General features: G+C 41.0%; 1 protein-coding gene and 1 long non-coding RNA gene across 9 annotated transcripts in view; one reads left to right on the top strand and one right to left on the bottom strand.

Moving 5' to 3' along the window:
• SLX4IP (SLX4 interacting protein) overlaps nt 1-13,767 on the top strand; it is a 183,385-nt gene that overhangs the window by 6,221 nt on the left and 163,397 nt on the right.
• LOC115274891 overlaps nt 1-13,767 on the bottom strand; it is a 63,203-nt gene that overhangs the window by 17,416 nt on the left and 32,020 nt on the right. For 5 of the 8 annotated variants that reach the window (XR_003901304.1, XR_003901303.1, XR_003901308.1 and 2 more), the window contains 2 exons: nt 3,448-3,512; nt 732-1,000 (listed from right to left, as the gene is read on the bottom strand). This is a non-coding gene — a long non-coding RNA (uncharacterized LOC115274891). Of the gene's footprint in view, nt 1-731; nt 1,001-1,785; nt 1,900-3,287; nt 3,323-3,447; nt 3,513-13,767 lie in introns of those variants that run through there. The other 3 variants (XR_003901305.1, XR_003901302.1, XR_003901306.1) reach the window with 3 other exon arrangements.

The following is a 13,767-nucleotide window of genomic DNA, read 5'->3' as shown; positions in this document are numbered from 1 at the left end:
TACAGACACAATTATATATACACGTACAGAATATACATTTATATAGTACATATATACGTATAGAATATGTTTATATAGTAAATAAATAAATAATTGAGGAGTTTAATGAATGACTAAACGGCCAGAATTGAGAACCTCTGAGCAGTTACAGTAATTGTTCATGGTCCTATTGGAGAAGATGAACATGACCCAGGACGTCTTTATCTCGAAAGGATTTCCGTCCCCCTAAGATCAATCAAAAGTCCTGCTTCTGCTTCCACGCTGTTGGCACTAACCCTGCCGTCCAACAGTTCTGACTTCCAGGTTTATGTCACAGGGTGGCCCTCACCTCCCAGACAGACATGCTTTGCTCTCTCCCTGCGAAGGAGTGACCGACGAGTCACACAGGTTTCAGCCAGACGGCAGCGCAGGTACAATCAGTGCTTTCACTGGAACACCTTTTTCATCTACTCCACCGCGTGGCCGCGCAGATGTGAGGGGAAGAGGGTCTACACCTGAAACTCTAGCCACACATTCCCTCCAGAAGTAAGTATTAACTGCCTACAGCTGTTTTAAGGGTAGGTCTTTGGTTTCCTAAGGAGCCGGCCTCCTTGTCCCCGCCCCCAAATATCCTTCAGTGAAGACACCAGTGACCTTTCTGAGAGGGGGCAGGGGGCACCAACAAGCCCACCTCCCTTCTCTTCGGCCAGGTAGGAAGCAGGTTTTTCCACCTGAGGTTCCAGCGCTCTCACCTGCCCACCAGCCGCTGCGCCTCTCTAGGCCGCCGCCACCAGCTAGCCCCAGAGGCCGCGCCGCACGCAGCCGCCGCAGTTAGTCCTGGCAACCTGCGCTCCGGGCTTGGAGACGGAGCATGCGTAGTTCCGTGGTTGGCGTGTGCGCTGCTCAAAATCCGCTTCTCCGGGTTTTACTGAGGGTCTCAGCGCCGGAAGTCTTTGGCCCCAGGCGCGGAGAGCCAGGGGGCGGAGCTTATTCAGCGTCAGTCTCGGCAAACGTGTAGAAACTAAAGAATTTAAGTAACATCAAATGAACTTGTTAGGGCACAGTATCTGCCTCAAGGCGCGCGCTAAGGAGATGTTTATTGAATGAATGACACAGTCTTCAACAGTTCGCAGCAGTCCTCCGTTCTCCCAGTCTTGACCAATCACAAGGCGCGATTCTTTTCGGCGCCAGTTCCCCGCCTTCTTTTACGTGTGCCTCGAAAACCAGGAGAAAAGGAATGGACCACGACCACTTCCCCGGATCGCGCTAGAAAGTGGACATGCGCAGTGCGAACGGGTCGCATTCAGAGCTTTTTGCCCTCCGTCCTTAGTAGGGGGAGGTCTACGGGGAGGTTAGGGGTCTGCCAACTCCGACTCTCCACAAAGTCGGTGATTTTGGCGCTATCTCCCTATCCTGCGTCTTAGTTCGAGGGCAAAACTTTCATTCTTTTGTACCATTCAAAGTAATTATGGAGGGAATTATGTTTATCGCTGTTTTAGAGTTTATCCGGCATTGTGAAAGTCACCTTTACATTCCAACCGTTTTTATAATCTAATTCTTGTGCTACTAACTTCTCGGTATTAAGCAGCCCTGGGCCACAAAAATGTTGGATTTTATTTCTCGATCACCTCTGCTGTCTAGCACTATGGGTAACGGTGATCCGTTACCTGCCAATTATATTCACTAATTTCCTAGTCTCCGAATAGGCCAGCGTTGATCGCCATTTTTGTTTCTGTCTATCCTTGAGAAATGGATGGGGGCCATTTTTCTTTCGGGCAGGTCCTTCGCTCTGTTGGGGCCCCTTACCCAGTGTGTCGCAGCCATCTTAAGTCCTGGTTATGGCTTCAAGGTGACCGTGAGGTTGCCCAGACCATCTTGTGTTTGGGCAGCGACTGCTTTCTCCCAGCGCGCGGTGAGACCCTGGGAAAGGGGAAGTAAGGCTGGAGCTTGAAACTTCAAAGCATCTGAAGGTGGGCTTCAGAACCTGGTGCTTGTGTAGTCTGAGTTTCTTCAGCCAAGTACTATTCCACCAGTGAGCCTGGACAGTAACAAAACTAATAAAAGCCCGAACCCAAACCCTGCCACCATCATAGGTAAGAACATAGAAGTCCTGACAACCTGAAATACTCCTTCACTTGCACTGAACTATTTGCCCATTTCCTCTCCCCCTCTGGTTGTTCTTTTTTTTCCCCTTTGATTTTTGAGGCTTTTCTGGATTCTTTTTTCTGTGCTTCCAACTTTTTTTCATTGTTTCCAGCGTGCTAAAGAGTTGTTAACAGAGAGGGTGCAAGAAACCTGGACTTAAAAGTGGAAGTATTACTCTGGAGAATCTTGTGGATTTGGGGGGGGAAGGGTGACAAAATAGAGTACAGTGAATGGACCAGGTATTTGCATCAAACTATAAATGCCGAGCACCATTTATACAAATACAGTCTCAGACATTTTTAGGTTGTAATATAAATATGGGTTGTGTTTGTATATACTGCTCTTTTATTCATTTTTTTATTCATTGGATTTATTGAGTATCTAATGTGTGCTAGGCCATCAAGATTATGTGGTAAACCAAACAAGCCCTTTCTCTCATGGAGTTTACATTCTAACTGATCTCGACAGCTACAGCTACTAGGTTGTGGCAAGTAACAATATTCTATTGTTCTTAAGCTGCTAGACTATGACGACATGTATCACCTCAATATCCTCACGTTTTTAAAACATTTTTTCCATACTAGGAATAAATTGTACTGACACTTGTTTCTTGGGTCCTAGACAACACCGTATTTGTAGGCCAGTTGGCTAATTTGATGATCAATATTGAAGTTACTTAGGGTCTTCTTCAAAGTGTAGTCTACTGACCGGCATCATCTGGGAGCCTCTTAGAAACGATAGTTTCAGACCCCCATCCCAAGACCCACTGAATCAAAATCTTTTCCAGAGAGGGCTCCTTAAAGTTCAAGGGGCATTAATTCCGGGCACGAACTAAAGATATAGACTGTCTCTTTTCAACCTGTGCTTCTTAAACAATATATTGTTAGTTTATTCCATGTTTTACATGCAGTGGAAATGTGACACATTTTCCTTTGCTTGTAGTCCATCAGTTTGATGTCAGAATGCCAATTTAGCATTCTAAAAAGCTGAGAATCTGTCATGGTGGTATAGTCTTATGTAATTGTTGCTACGGCAACACCTGTGTGCACATTTTTTCCCCTTTGTGTATATTTTTACTTTTAATTTATTACAAGTTGAATTCAAAAGCCTGCATGTGTTCAGCAGTTCAATATTGACTTGGAAAACCCTGGGCTATATTTTACCAATTTTTTGTGTCATCTTGCTTTCTTCTTCTTCTTCTTCTTCTTCTTCTTCTTCTTCTTTCTTCTTTCTTCTTTCTTCTTCTTCTTCCTTTTTTTGTAATGAGAAATCTAAGTCTTATTTGTGTCAGAAATTCTCAATCCTAGTGCTCCTGAAACTCACCTGGGGGTGGGTGGGGCCACATTAAAGAAAAAGACTCCAGGCCACTATCTGCAGAGTTTTAGACCCTGTGGATGGAATTTAGGAACCAGTCAGGTATTTGAGAGAACAGCAAATTACTTTTATGGTTCTCACATGCGTATTTAGATTTTTGTCCCCCAGATAGATTTACTTAAAAGAATTAGGAATTTGAAGCCATAGGAGAGAATTGGACTAAAAATGTGAACCAGCTTCCCAGGAACGAGTCAACTTACCATTTGTTCTGTGGGCTCAGCAAGTTGTCCAGCTTTTCTGTCTTGTCTTTTTTCCAGTATTAATTGGGAAAAGAATTGAGGTTTTCTTTTAAAAAATATTTTTATTTATTTATTTTAATTTTATCAGAGCACTCAAGACAGGGAGAGAGGTAAAGGATCTTCAGTAGGCTGCAAGCTCAGAGTGCAGTCCGACGCGGGGCTCTATCTCATGACCCTGGGATCATGACCTGAGCCGAAATCAGGTGTCAGTGCTCAACAGACTGAATATTCAGGCGCCCCAGTGTGTTGTTTTTTATTTAGCCTGCTGTGACTTTTCAAAATGTAGCAAATACTTCTGTGAGTGTGAGGAAGTATTAAGTGCAATGTATTGTTTTGGTTTATGTATTGTATATTGTGTTGTGTGTGCCAGCAAAGCATAGTGGGCAGGGAAATGAATTTAAAAATAAACCTCAGAGTCACACCCTGGGGGGTTCAAATCCTAGCTCCTCCACCTACTACTGGCAGTGTGACCTTGGGCAGATTACGTAACTCTGTGCTTTAGTCTTATATGTAAAGTAGGGTTGGTGTGAGGGTTAGATAAGTTAATTTTAGAAAAGTGCTTAAAACAAGGACTGGCATGTGATCACAGCTATGTGGATATTAATTAACCATTGTTATTTATCAAATCTTTGGGTTATTAAGGTTTTGTTCATGCATGGAAATCACTAAGGGGAAAAATTTCATAACTATTGGACATTCACTTGTTTGGAGGAGAGGGTGCTGGTCTAAACAGAATATACTAGGAAGTGAATTTTTTATTAATGGTCTTTTTCTTTTTAAGCAGCCTTATTGAGGAATATAGGCATATCTTTACTGTGCTTTGCAGTTACTGTGCTTTTACACATTGAAGGTTTGGAGCAGCCCCGCACTATGCAAATCTATTGGGGCCGTTTTTCTAACAGCATTTGCTTGCCTCCTATCTCTCTGTCATATTTTGATAATTCTTGCAGTATTTCAAATGTTTTCATTATATTTGTTATGGTGCTCTGTGATCAGTGATTTCAACTTGCTGGCAGCTCAGGTGGTCATTAGCATTTTTTAGCAATGAAGCATTTTTAAATTAAGGTGTACATTGTTCTTTTAGATATAATGCTGTGACACACTTAATAGAATAGTATAGCTTGTAAACCTCGGTCTTATATGCACTGGGGAACCAAAAAATTGATTTGACTTGTTTCGTTGTGATAGTCACTTTTTTGTGGTGGTGTAGGGCTGAACCAGGAATATCACCATGTTCTATTTGTAATTGTCCTGCAGTAAACTGCACGTATTTATATAGTTTGATATGCTTGACGTGTATATACTGGTAAAACCATCACCATAGTCAAGATAATGAATATATCCATCAATCCCCTGAATTTCCTTTTGCTGTTTTATAATCCTGTGGCAACTTTCTTTCAGGCAACTGCTCATCTGCTCTCTGTTACTGTAGATAAGTTTGCGTTCTCTATCTAAAAGGAATCATACAGTACATGCTCTTTTTTGGTGGGAGTTATGGGAGTGTCTTGTTTCTTTTCATGATTGAGAGCCTTCTTTGTTGCAAGTATCAATAGTTCATTGCTTTTTGCTAGGTAGTCATTCATTTAGTGTTGGTGTAGGTTCATTTCTTTTTATGTTTTAATTTTTTTTAAACATTTATTTATTATTGAGAGACAGACACAAAGCATGAGCAGGGGAGGGGCAGAGAGAGCTGGAGACACAGAATCCAAAGCAGGCTTCAGGTGCTGAGCTGTTAGCACAGAGCCTGATGTGGGGCTCGAACTCACAAATGAGAGATCATGACCTGAACCAAGGTCCAGCGCTTAACTGACTGAGCCACCTAGGCGCCTCTAGGTACATTTCTAAAGTCTGCTTCCAGGGTACCTGGGTGGCTGAGTCAGTTAAGGATCAGACTCTTGATTTTGGCTCAGGTCATGATCTTATGGTTGGTGGGCTCTACCCTGAGCGTGGAGCCTGCTTGGGATTCTCTCTCTCTCCTCCTTTCTCTCCACCCCTCCTCATTTGTGCTCTGTCTCTAAGTAAATAAATAAATATTTTAAAAAAGTCTTTGCTTCTGGAATAATCAGGATAATAATAATCTGAAGTAATCTGAATTATAATCTGAATAATAATCTGAAATAAAAATCTGAAATAATCAGAAAAACAGTGCCTTCTGATTATTATAGTATTGACATTTTGTGCTTGAATAAATCAGAGCTTATAACTAAAATTGGATTTGACTTATGTTAGTTATAGGATAATATATGGAATATTGCTGTTAGAAAGTCTCAGACACTGAATTTCATTTGTGTCACTATTTTGATTTCTCTAGTTGGAATTTTTTGTTTTGCAGTTAAGGAAATATTTTATATTTGCATGTGGTAAAATTCATTCTTTTGGTATACACTTTGATGAATTTCGACCAGTGCACTGAGTTTTATAACTACTCTGTCAGTCAGAATGCTGGACAGTTCCATCACCCGCCCCCCCATTCCCTCCTGCTACTCCCTTGTGGTAACCCTACCCCCAAGTAGCAACTAAAGATCTGCACTCCATCTCTATGGTTTTCACATCAAAAATATCAGATTTTAAGACAGTTATGTTAATGATTATCAGAAGTTATTTTGTATTGTGAAGGTGTTGGAAAACGGTTGTTATCAGAGTGGGGCTTGGACTATGAAGTAGATTGATTAGGAGCTGTCTGTCTGTGTCCTGCAATGTTTATAATAATTATGGTTAACAGAAACCAAGCAGGAAACTCTGCCAAATACAACGTATCAGATCTTACGTAATCCTCATAGGATCCTGGAGATAGACGCTTATCCTACTAAACAGATAAGAAAATGGGAGACAGAAGAATTGAGTAGCTTGTCTGAGATCACTTGAAGAGGCAGGATTTGAATGCATGCTCTGTTTTACCAGAACCTGAAGACCATTACTGCCTCTGTGAGCAGGTGCCTGTGTGTTTCTGACAAAGTATTAAGTAAGAATTAGATCTTACCTATTAATGAAGCATCCCATGCCAGGCCCAGTGAAGAGGTTCTATGGGCATAACAAGAAATGAGGGGCCCAGATTATGGGCCAACTGACTGGATTAAGGATGCAGAGTGACTGAAAGGTAGGGCTGTTTGACTTATGCTTAGAGACACAAAGAAAAAAGCCCTTATATTTTTGTCACTTGCTTATCCACTTTTCACTGTTGGAGCTTCCTCGTTTTTTTTGTTTTGTTTTCCTCTTTTACAAGCTGGTTTTGGAATTCAGAATGACCATTTGAGTAGTAGGAAAAGCTGATTGTTTCTTACACTGAGGTTGCCTCCTTACGCTTAATCTAAATTGTCGCCAGCAACGTCTTTGCTCATTTGTCAGTTTTCTTGGTATTTTGTTAAAGTTTGTGATACTTTTCTTGATACTGGTTTTTGGTTTGTGTGTGGATGTGTGTTTCTGTGATAAAATTAGACTGTGGGGAGAGGGAATGAAATGATTTCCAACTCTTGCGTTCACAACTTCAGGAGTTCTAGGGCCTTTGTTTTGTTTCTGCTCCCATAGTTAGTGAAATCTTTGTAAGATGAAAAAAGGAAGTATAATAATCTTCTTGATAAAATTTGAAATCCAGAGATTAGAAACCTAAAGTTAATTTCGAGTCGTCTTAATCTGGAGTAGTTGTTTTGGTTTATAACACAGGCCAGCAATTCAAGAAGGAAGACAAATGTGAATTTCACAGTGGCTTGGATTTTCCCACAGAATAATCTAGAAGGTCACTGACTTTCTTTATTAGCATTTATCTCTGCTTTGTATTTAAATGACAGGACAATCATGATAATGGTTAATCTACTCCCATTCCCTCCCCAAACTAATATTCTTAAGAATCTTAGAATCTTTCCCTCTCTGTGAAAGACATTTATGTACACATCTTTGGAGGGGTCATACTCTTTGAAAGTCTCCCCTTTGTGAAAAGAATGCCTAGTCTCAGGCCAGGGAAAGCGGGCTCAAGAATGCAGAATAGAAGATGAGCTGTTTAACTTCTTGGCATGCTCATGTAAGTTGTTTTCAGATATTTGGAAAACTGATCTTTTTGGAAATTGTCCTGAACTTCTTAAAATCAGGCAAATTAAAATAAAAATTCCACTGAACTTGGACATTATCTGGAGGCTCTGATAGCAAAACTTTTTAATGTTTGCTTTAAAATCCAGGCACTGAACTTGCTCTCTCTGAAGGCAACTTTAAGGGCCTAGGAAAGTAGTTTCTTAAGATGCATACTTGCTTTGTGTGTGTGTGACTGTGCGTGTGTGCGCACACATTTACTTTTTAATGATCAGTAAAGGAGTCTAGAAAAACCTGGTTGTTCCCAGATTTAAAATTGAATGAATACAGAGGCTAATAATATCTTTTCCATTCAAATGTATGTTAGAATGTCAGTATTTTAAAAACAAATAGGGGCGCCTGGGTGGCTCAGTAGGTTAAGCATCTGACTTTAGCTCAGGTCATGATCTCACGGTTCGTGGGTTCGAGCCCCGAGTTGGGCTCTGTGCTGACAGCTCAGAGCCTGGAGCCTGCTTCAGATTCTGTGTCTCCTTCTCTCTCTGCCCTTCCCCTACTCATGCTCTGTTTCTCTCTGTCTCAATAATAAACAAAAAAAATTAAAAAAATAAAAACAAAAAAATGCAGTGAAAAACTCACGTTTATAGCCTAAACTTCAACAATACATCTGATCTGTTGCCCATTATTTTCAAGAGGAAACACTTTGATCTTCTTTTTGCAAGTTTATGTATATTACAAGTCTTTCAGCTGAGGCTGGTGATACATTCAACTTAAGTTTTAATGTTATTTATGTATTGAAATAGGTCCAGAGTGCTTTGACCTCCTTTTAATTTAAGAAGGCTTAATGTGGAATTTGGGATGTGGGGACAGAAGGATGCATTAAATAAATAGATATAAATTTAGAAAAATAACAGTTGGTAATCACTTATTTAGTAACATCAGTAGGCTCAAGTCCACACACTTTCGATGCATATCTGTGCCCTGCGCCAGGTATCAAAGGAGACAGGGATGGACCTTGTCCTTAGGACACTTATAGCCAGGCAGAGGAGACAGACTGAGGACCAGAGTTATGTGTACTTTGCTGAGGTAAGTATGAAAGTAGTGATGGTATACGGTGCAGATGTGGCTCAGAGAAGAGAGTTATTCACTCTGGAGATTTATGGAGGCCTCCAAGGAGCAGGTAGTGTTTGAGTTGGGTTTCAGAGGATCACTCCTCTTAGGAGAGCGAGGACATTCTCTAGGACTGCCTGTGGGGGTGAAGGTGGGAGGGCTGGAGCTGCGTGTTCAAGGACACGTGATGGAGCTGGCTGTGGGGAGCACTGAAGCTGTGAAGCTGCCGAGCCATGAGGTAGGGGTGTGAGCAGAGGGCCCGTGACAGTGTGGGAGATCCCAGCGCACAGTTCTGCTCAGTTACCTCTAGTACGGCTTCGGGGATGGAGCAGTGTAGAGATGGAAACGGGAGGTACTTTAAAAGGCTGTGGTTGTGGGGACCTTCGGGATAAGCAACTCTTTGGGATCTGGGACCTCCTGGTATCACCAAGTAATAATTCTTCCTTCCTGTGGGAGGCAGATGGATCTGCCTTTGCCTGTCATCTGTGCCTTCAGTAGGAGAAGAGAGCAGAGTGTGTGCTTTCTTTCCCCAGATTCCCTGGTACATGGTCTTTCTCTATTTAGACTTCATGCTTCTCAGCTTTCATGAAAGAATAGTGAGAGATGCACCCCTCCCACCTCCCCAAAGGAGGTTAGAGAGTCATGATTGGTTGTTGCACAGTAGCTGTGAAGGTATAAATAACAGAAGGGATCAGGAAACTTCCACCTCCGTTCCCCTCTACCTTGCCAGACCCACAGATGTGCCTGGGAGACAGGGATGTCTTGCTCTGTGTACCACCTTTGCCGGTTTTTCTGTTGGATTGTTTAATTTTGGATTGTCATCTTTTGCTGCTTATATGTCTTGTAAATATTTTGTCCCAGTTTGTCAGCTCTCCCCCCACCCCATGTCTTTATGGTGTATTTTGATGAACAAAAGTTTTATTTTTTGTAAGCTTCTAATTTGAAATAATTAAAGATACACAGGCAGAAAAGAGGGGGGGTCCTCTGTACCCTGGCAAACATTAAAGCCAGAGAATTGACATTGGTACAATGCCATTTTATCACGTGTCTGTTCATGTAACCAACACCACATTCAAGGTGCAGAACTCTATTGTTATCAGCTCCTTCTTCTAACTCTTTGTATAAAACCCCATACTCCTTCCACATCTTTAATCACTGGCAACTTCTAGTGTTATTCGCTTCTATAATTTGTTATTTCAAGGGTGTTATATAAATGGAATCATACATGAAACCACCTTTTCAGATTGTCTTTTTTTTCACTCAGCATAATTTCCTTGAGATCCATCAAGTTGTTACCTGTATCAACAGTTCATTCTGTTTTATTGCTGAGTAATATCCCATAGTATAGATAGATCACAGTCTGCTTGACCATTCACCTATTGAAGGCATCTGGGTTGTTTCTAGTTTTGGGTTATTATGAGTAAAGTTTGCTGCGAACATTGGTATACAGATTATTTTTAGTCTTCTTAGTATTTTTATTTTACACTAAGCCACAGTTTTTAAACTTCTGTATACAGATTTTTATGTGAGCCTAGGTTTTCATTTCTCTGGGGATAAATTCCCAGGAGTGAGTTTTTGAGTCATATGGTAAGTGCATATTTAGTATTATAAGAAACCTCTCTCTTTTCCATTGTGGCTGTCCCACTTTTACGGTCCCGCTGGCAGTGTATGAGAGAGCCATTTTCCCTGCGTCCTCATCAACATTTGGTGTTGATATTTTATTTGACATTTGGTAGGTATGTATATCTTATTGGGGTTTTATTGGCATTTCTCTGATGGCTGATGATGTAGAACATCTTTTCATGTGCCTATTTGACATCTGTATATCCTCTTTGGTGAATATCTGTTCTTGTCTTTCACCCATTTTCTGACTGCATTGTGTCTTTTTACTTGTGAGTTTTGAGAGTTCTTTGGATGTCGTAATTATAGGACTTGTTGGATTTGTGAATTGCAACTATATTCATCAGTCTGTAGGGAAGTTTTAGTTTTAACAAGGCCAGATCTAACCATTTTCTTTTCTATATGATTTGTGCTTGTTGTGTCCACTTAAAAAAACTCCTCCTTCAGGGGCACCTGGGTGACTCAGTTGCTTAAGCGTCTGACTCTGGATTTTGACTCAGGTCATGATCTCCTGGGTTGTGAGATTGAGCCCTGTGTGAGGCTGTGTGCTGACAGTATGGAGCCTTTTTGGGATTCTCTCTCTCCTTGTCTCTGCCCCTCCCCTCCTAAAATAAATAAGTAAACAAAACAAAAGCCAAACTTCTTTACTTTGAGTTCTTGAAAACTTTCTGTAAGAGGCTCTGGTTTCTACATTTGAGTTTCTAGTCCATCTGTAATTGATTTTTGTGTGTTGTGTGAAACATGCACCAATTCCATCTTTTTTTCAAATGGATAGACAGTTGTTCCACCACCATGTATTGGATGAATGATTCCTTCATTTCTCACTGATATGCTGTGCCTCTTCTGTCATCCATTTCCATAAGCAGATGGGTTTGTTTCTTGTTCGTGTGGTCTGTCCCTTTGGCCCATTTACCCCTTTGCCACTACATATTTTTTTATTTTCTATAGCATTACAATTTTGTGGCATCTGTAAAGACAAACTCTCTTCTTTGTTTTTTCTTCTTTTCTCTCCTCTAAGTATCTTAGTCCTCTTGCTCTTTCTCAGATTCCCTATTCAGGATGTGCTTAGAACTACAGTAAGTTGGAGGGGCATTTTGAGGAGGACTTCCACATTTCGTATTAAATGTATTCCTAGATATTTTATATTTGTGAGATGCTAGTTTAAAATATATTTTTTAACTTTTAAACACATTTTTTAGAGAGCATGAGAAGGGGAGAAGGGCAGAGATTGAGGGAAGAGTGGAAGAGAGGGAGAGTTAAGCAGGCTCTGTGCTCAGCGCAACCCCAATGCAGGGCTCCATCCTGCGACCCCCTGGGATCAAGAGCTGAGCCAAAATAAGAGTTGGACACTCAACTGACTGAGCCACTCAGGTGCTGCTAAAAGATATTTTGAAATCTACATTTTCTACGTATTTCAAAGAAATTGCTTTTAATGATTTGTTACAAAGTGTGTTTGCTACATTTTTTGTAGATGCTTTCTTAATAGAACTTTTTAAAAGTTTATTTAAATATTTAATTTTTTAAAAAATGTTTTATTTATTTTTGATACAGAGAGAGACAGAGCATGAGAGGGGGAGGGCCAGAGAGAGAAGGAGACACAGAACCAGAAGCAGGCTCCAGGCTCTGAGCTAGCTGTCAGCACAGAGCCGGATGTGGGGCTCGAACCCATGAACGTGAGATCTGACCTGAGCTGAAGCTGGAGGCTTAACTGACTGAGCCACGCAGGTGCCCCTAAATATTTAATTTTTAAAAAGTTTTAATGTTTGTTTATTTTTAAGAGAGAGAAAGACAGAATATGAGCAGGGGAGGGGCAGAGAGTGAGGGAGACACAGAATCCAAAGCAGGCTCCAGGCTCTGAGTTGTCAGCACAGAGCCCTACGTAAGGCTCAAACTGATGAACCAGGAGGTCTTATCTGAGCAGAAGTTGGACGCTTAACTGACTGAGCCACCCAGGCACCCCAGTTTATTTATTTATATTTAGTAATCCCTATATCCACTGTGGGGCTCATGCTCATGATCGTGTGATCAAGAGTTGCCTGCTCTTCTGACTGAGCCAGCCATGTGCTCCTATGATTAAGACATTTTTTCTTCTGATTTCTAATGTTCTTTATTTTTTCCTACTCATATTAAAATGACCTTGTGTTTTTTTCCCTATTTTAATTTTTTAGTATCGTGATTCGTCTAGTGTTAAACTGACCTTGCACTCCTCTGATAAATTTCACTTGGTTCTGGTATAGTTTTCATATGTTGTTAGATTCAGTTGCTTCTATTCAGGTTTCTTGTCTCTATGTTCATATGTAGAATTGGCTGTGATATTCATTTCCTATACTTCCCTTGCTGGGCTTTGCTATCAGGGCTTCATGAATTGTGGAGGAGGGAGGCTTCCCTCTTCTTCTTGATTTGTAAACTGGTATTATTTGTTCCTTGAACTGCTGTCAGATTTTGGATCACAAAGTAAAGGTTTTGAAATGGCAGAGACGTGAGAGTCCACCTGTATAACAGCCTTGTCCTACTGAGGCAGAAAGAATGAAATGCTGAGGCTCAAACCTAGAGGGTACAGTCCTGTGTACCATGACTCAGCCACTTCATCATTTCAGAAACCCTACAGTTAAGGTAATAGCCATTTTGTTACCTTCACACTGAAGTCCATGCAAATCCATGTAAGAGAGGCTTGGGAAATATCCCATTAACCTGACAAACTTGGTCCCTTAGGTTTCTAGCCTTATATGATTAAGTTGCAGAACCGAGCGGGAAAGGGAGCCTTGGAAGACAGGCACTCTGACAGCTCAAGGAGAGCCAGGAGAGCTGCCGGAACCCGCCCTGGCTTCACAGTTGTGTAGCAGCTCACAGGGGCGTGAATACATGTATTGCCCAGTGCGATGATAGGTGGAAACCATCTTCTGAATATCAAAGAAATATTCAATATGTGGCATTTTTAATAAAAATCATAAAGATTCAATATACATTTTGGAAAATTTCCCCAAAAACAGCAAAAATAAAATGGGTGCACAAATGACTCAGTTCCCATTATCTGGAATATTTCTTCATTCAGTAGACATTTCTTGAGCGCCCTCTAGTGTCAGGCAGTGCTCTGAGGGCTGTTCTCCTTTGAGAACCGGTTCCTACCAGGATGGTAAGTATGTTTTTACCATATTTGGAAATTAGAAAACTGCTTCAATTCACCATTTAGTTCATTTCTAGCACTTGTCTCTAATGATGTAATGAAGCAAAAGAACTACATCTCCCTTATCTAAAATGACTTCAGTGGATATGCAGGCTCAAG

Source organism: Suricata suricatta, chromosome 12 (assembly GCF_006229205.1).
Source record: "Suricata suricatta isolate VVHF042 chromosome 12, meerkat_22Aug2017_6uvM2_HiC, whole genome shotgun sequence".
NCBI lineage: Eukaryota > Metazoa > Chordata > Mammalia > Carnivora > Herpestidae > Suricata > Suricata suricatta.
Note: the sequence above shows the minus strand (reverse complement) of the source record. Positions and strands in the feature narration are given on the sequence as shown.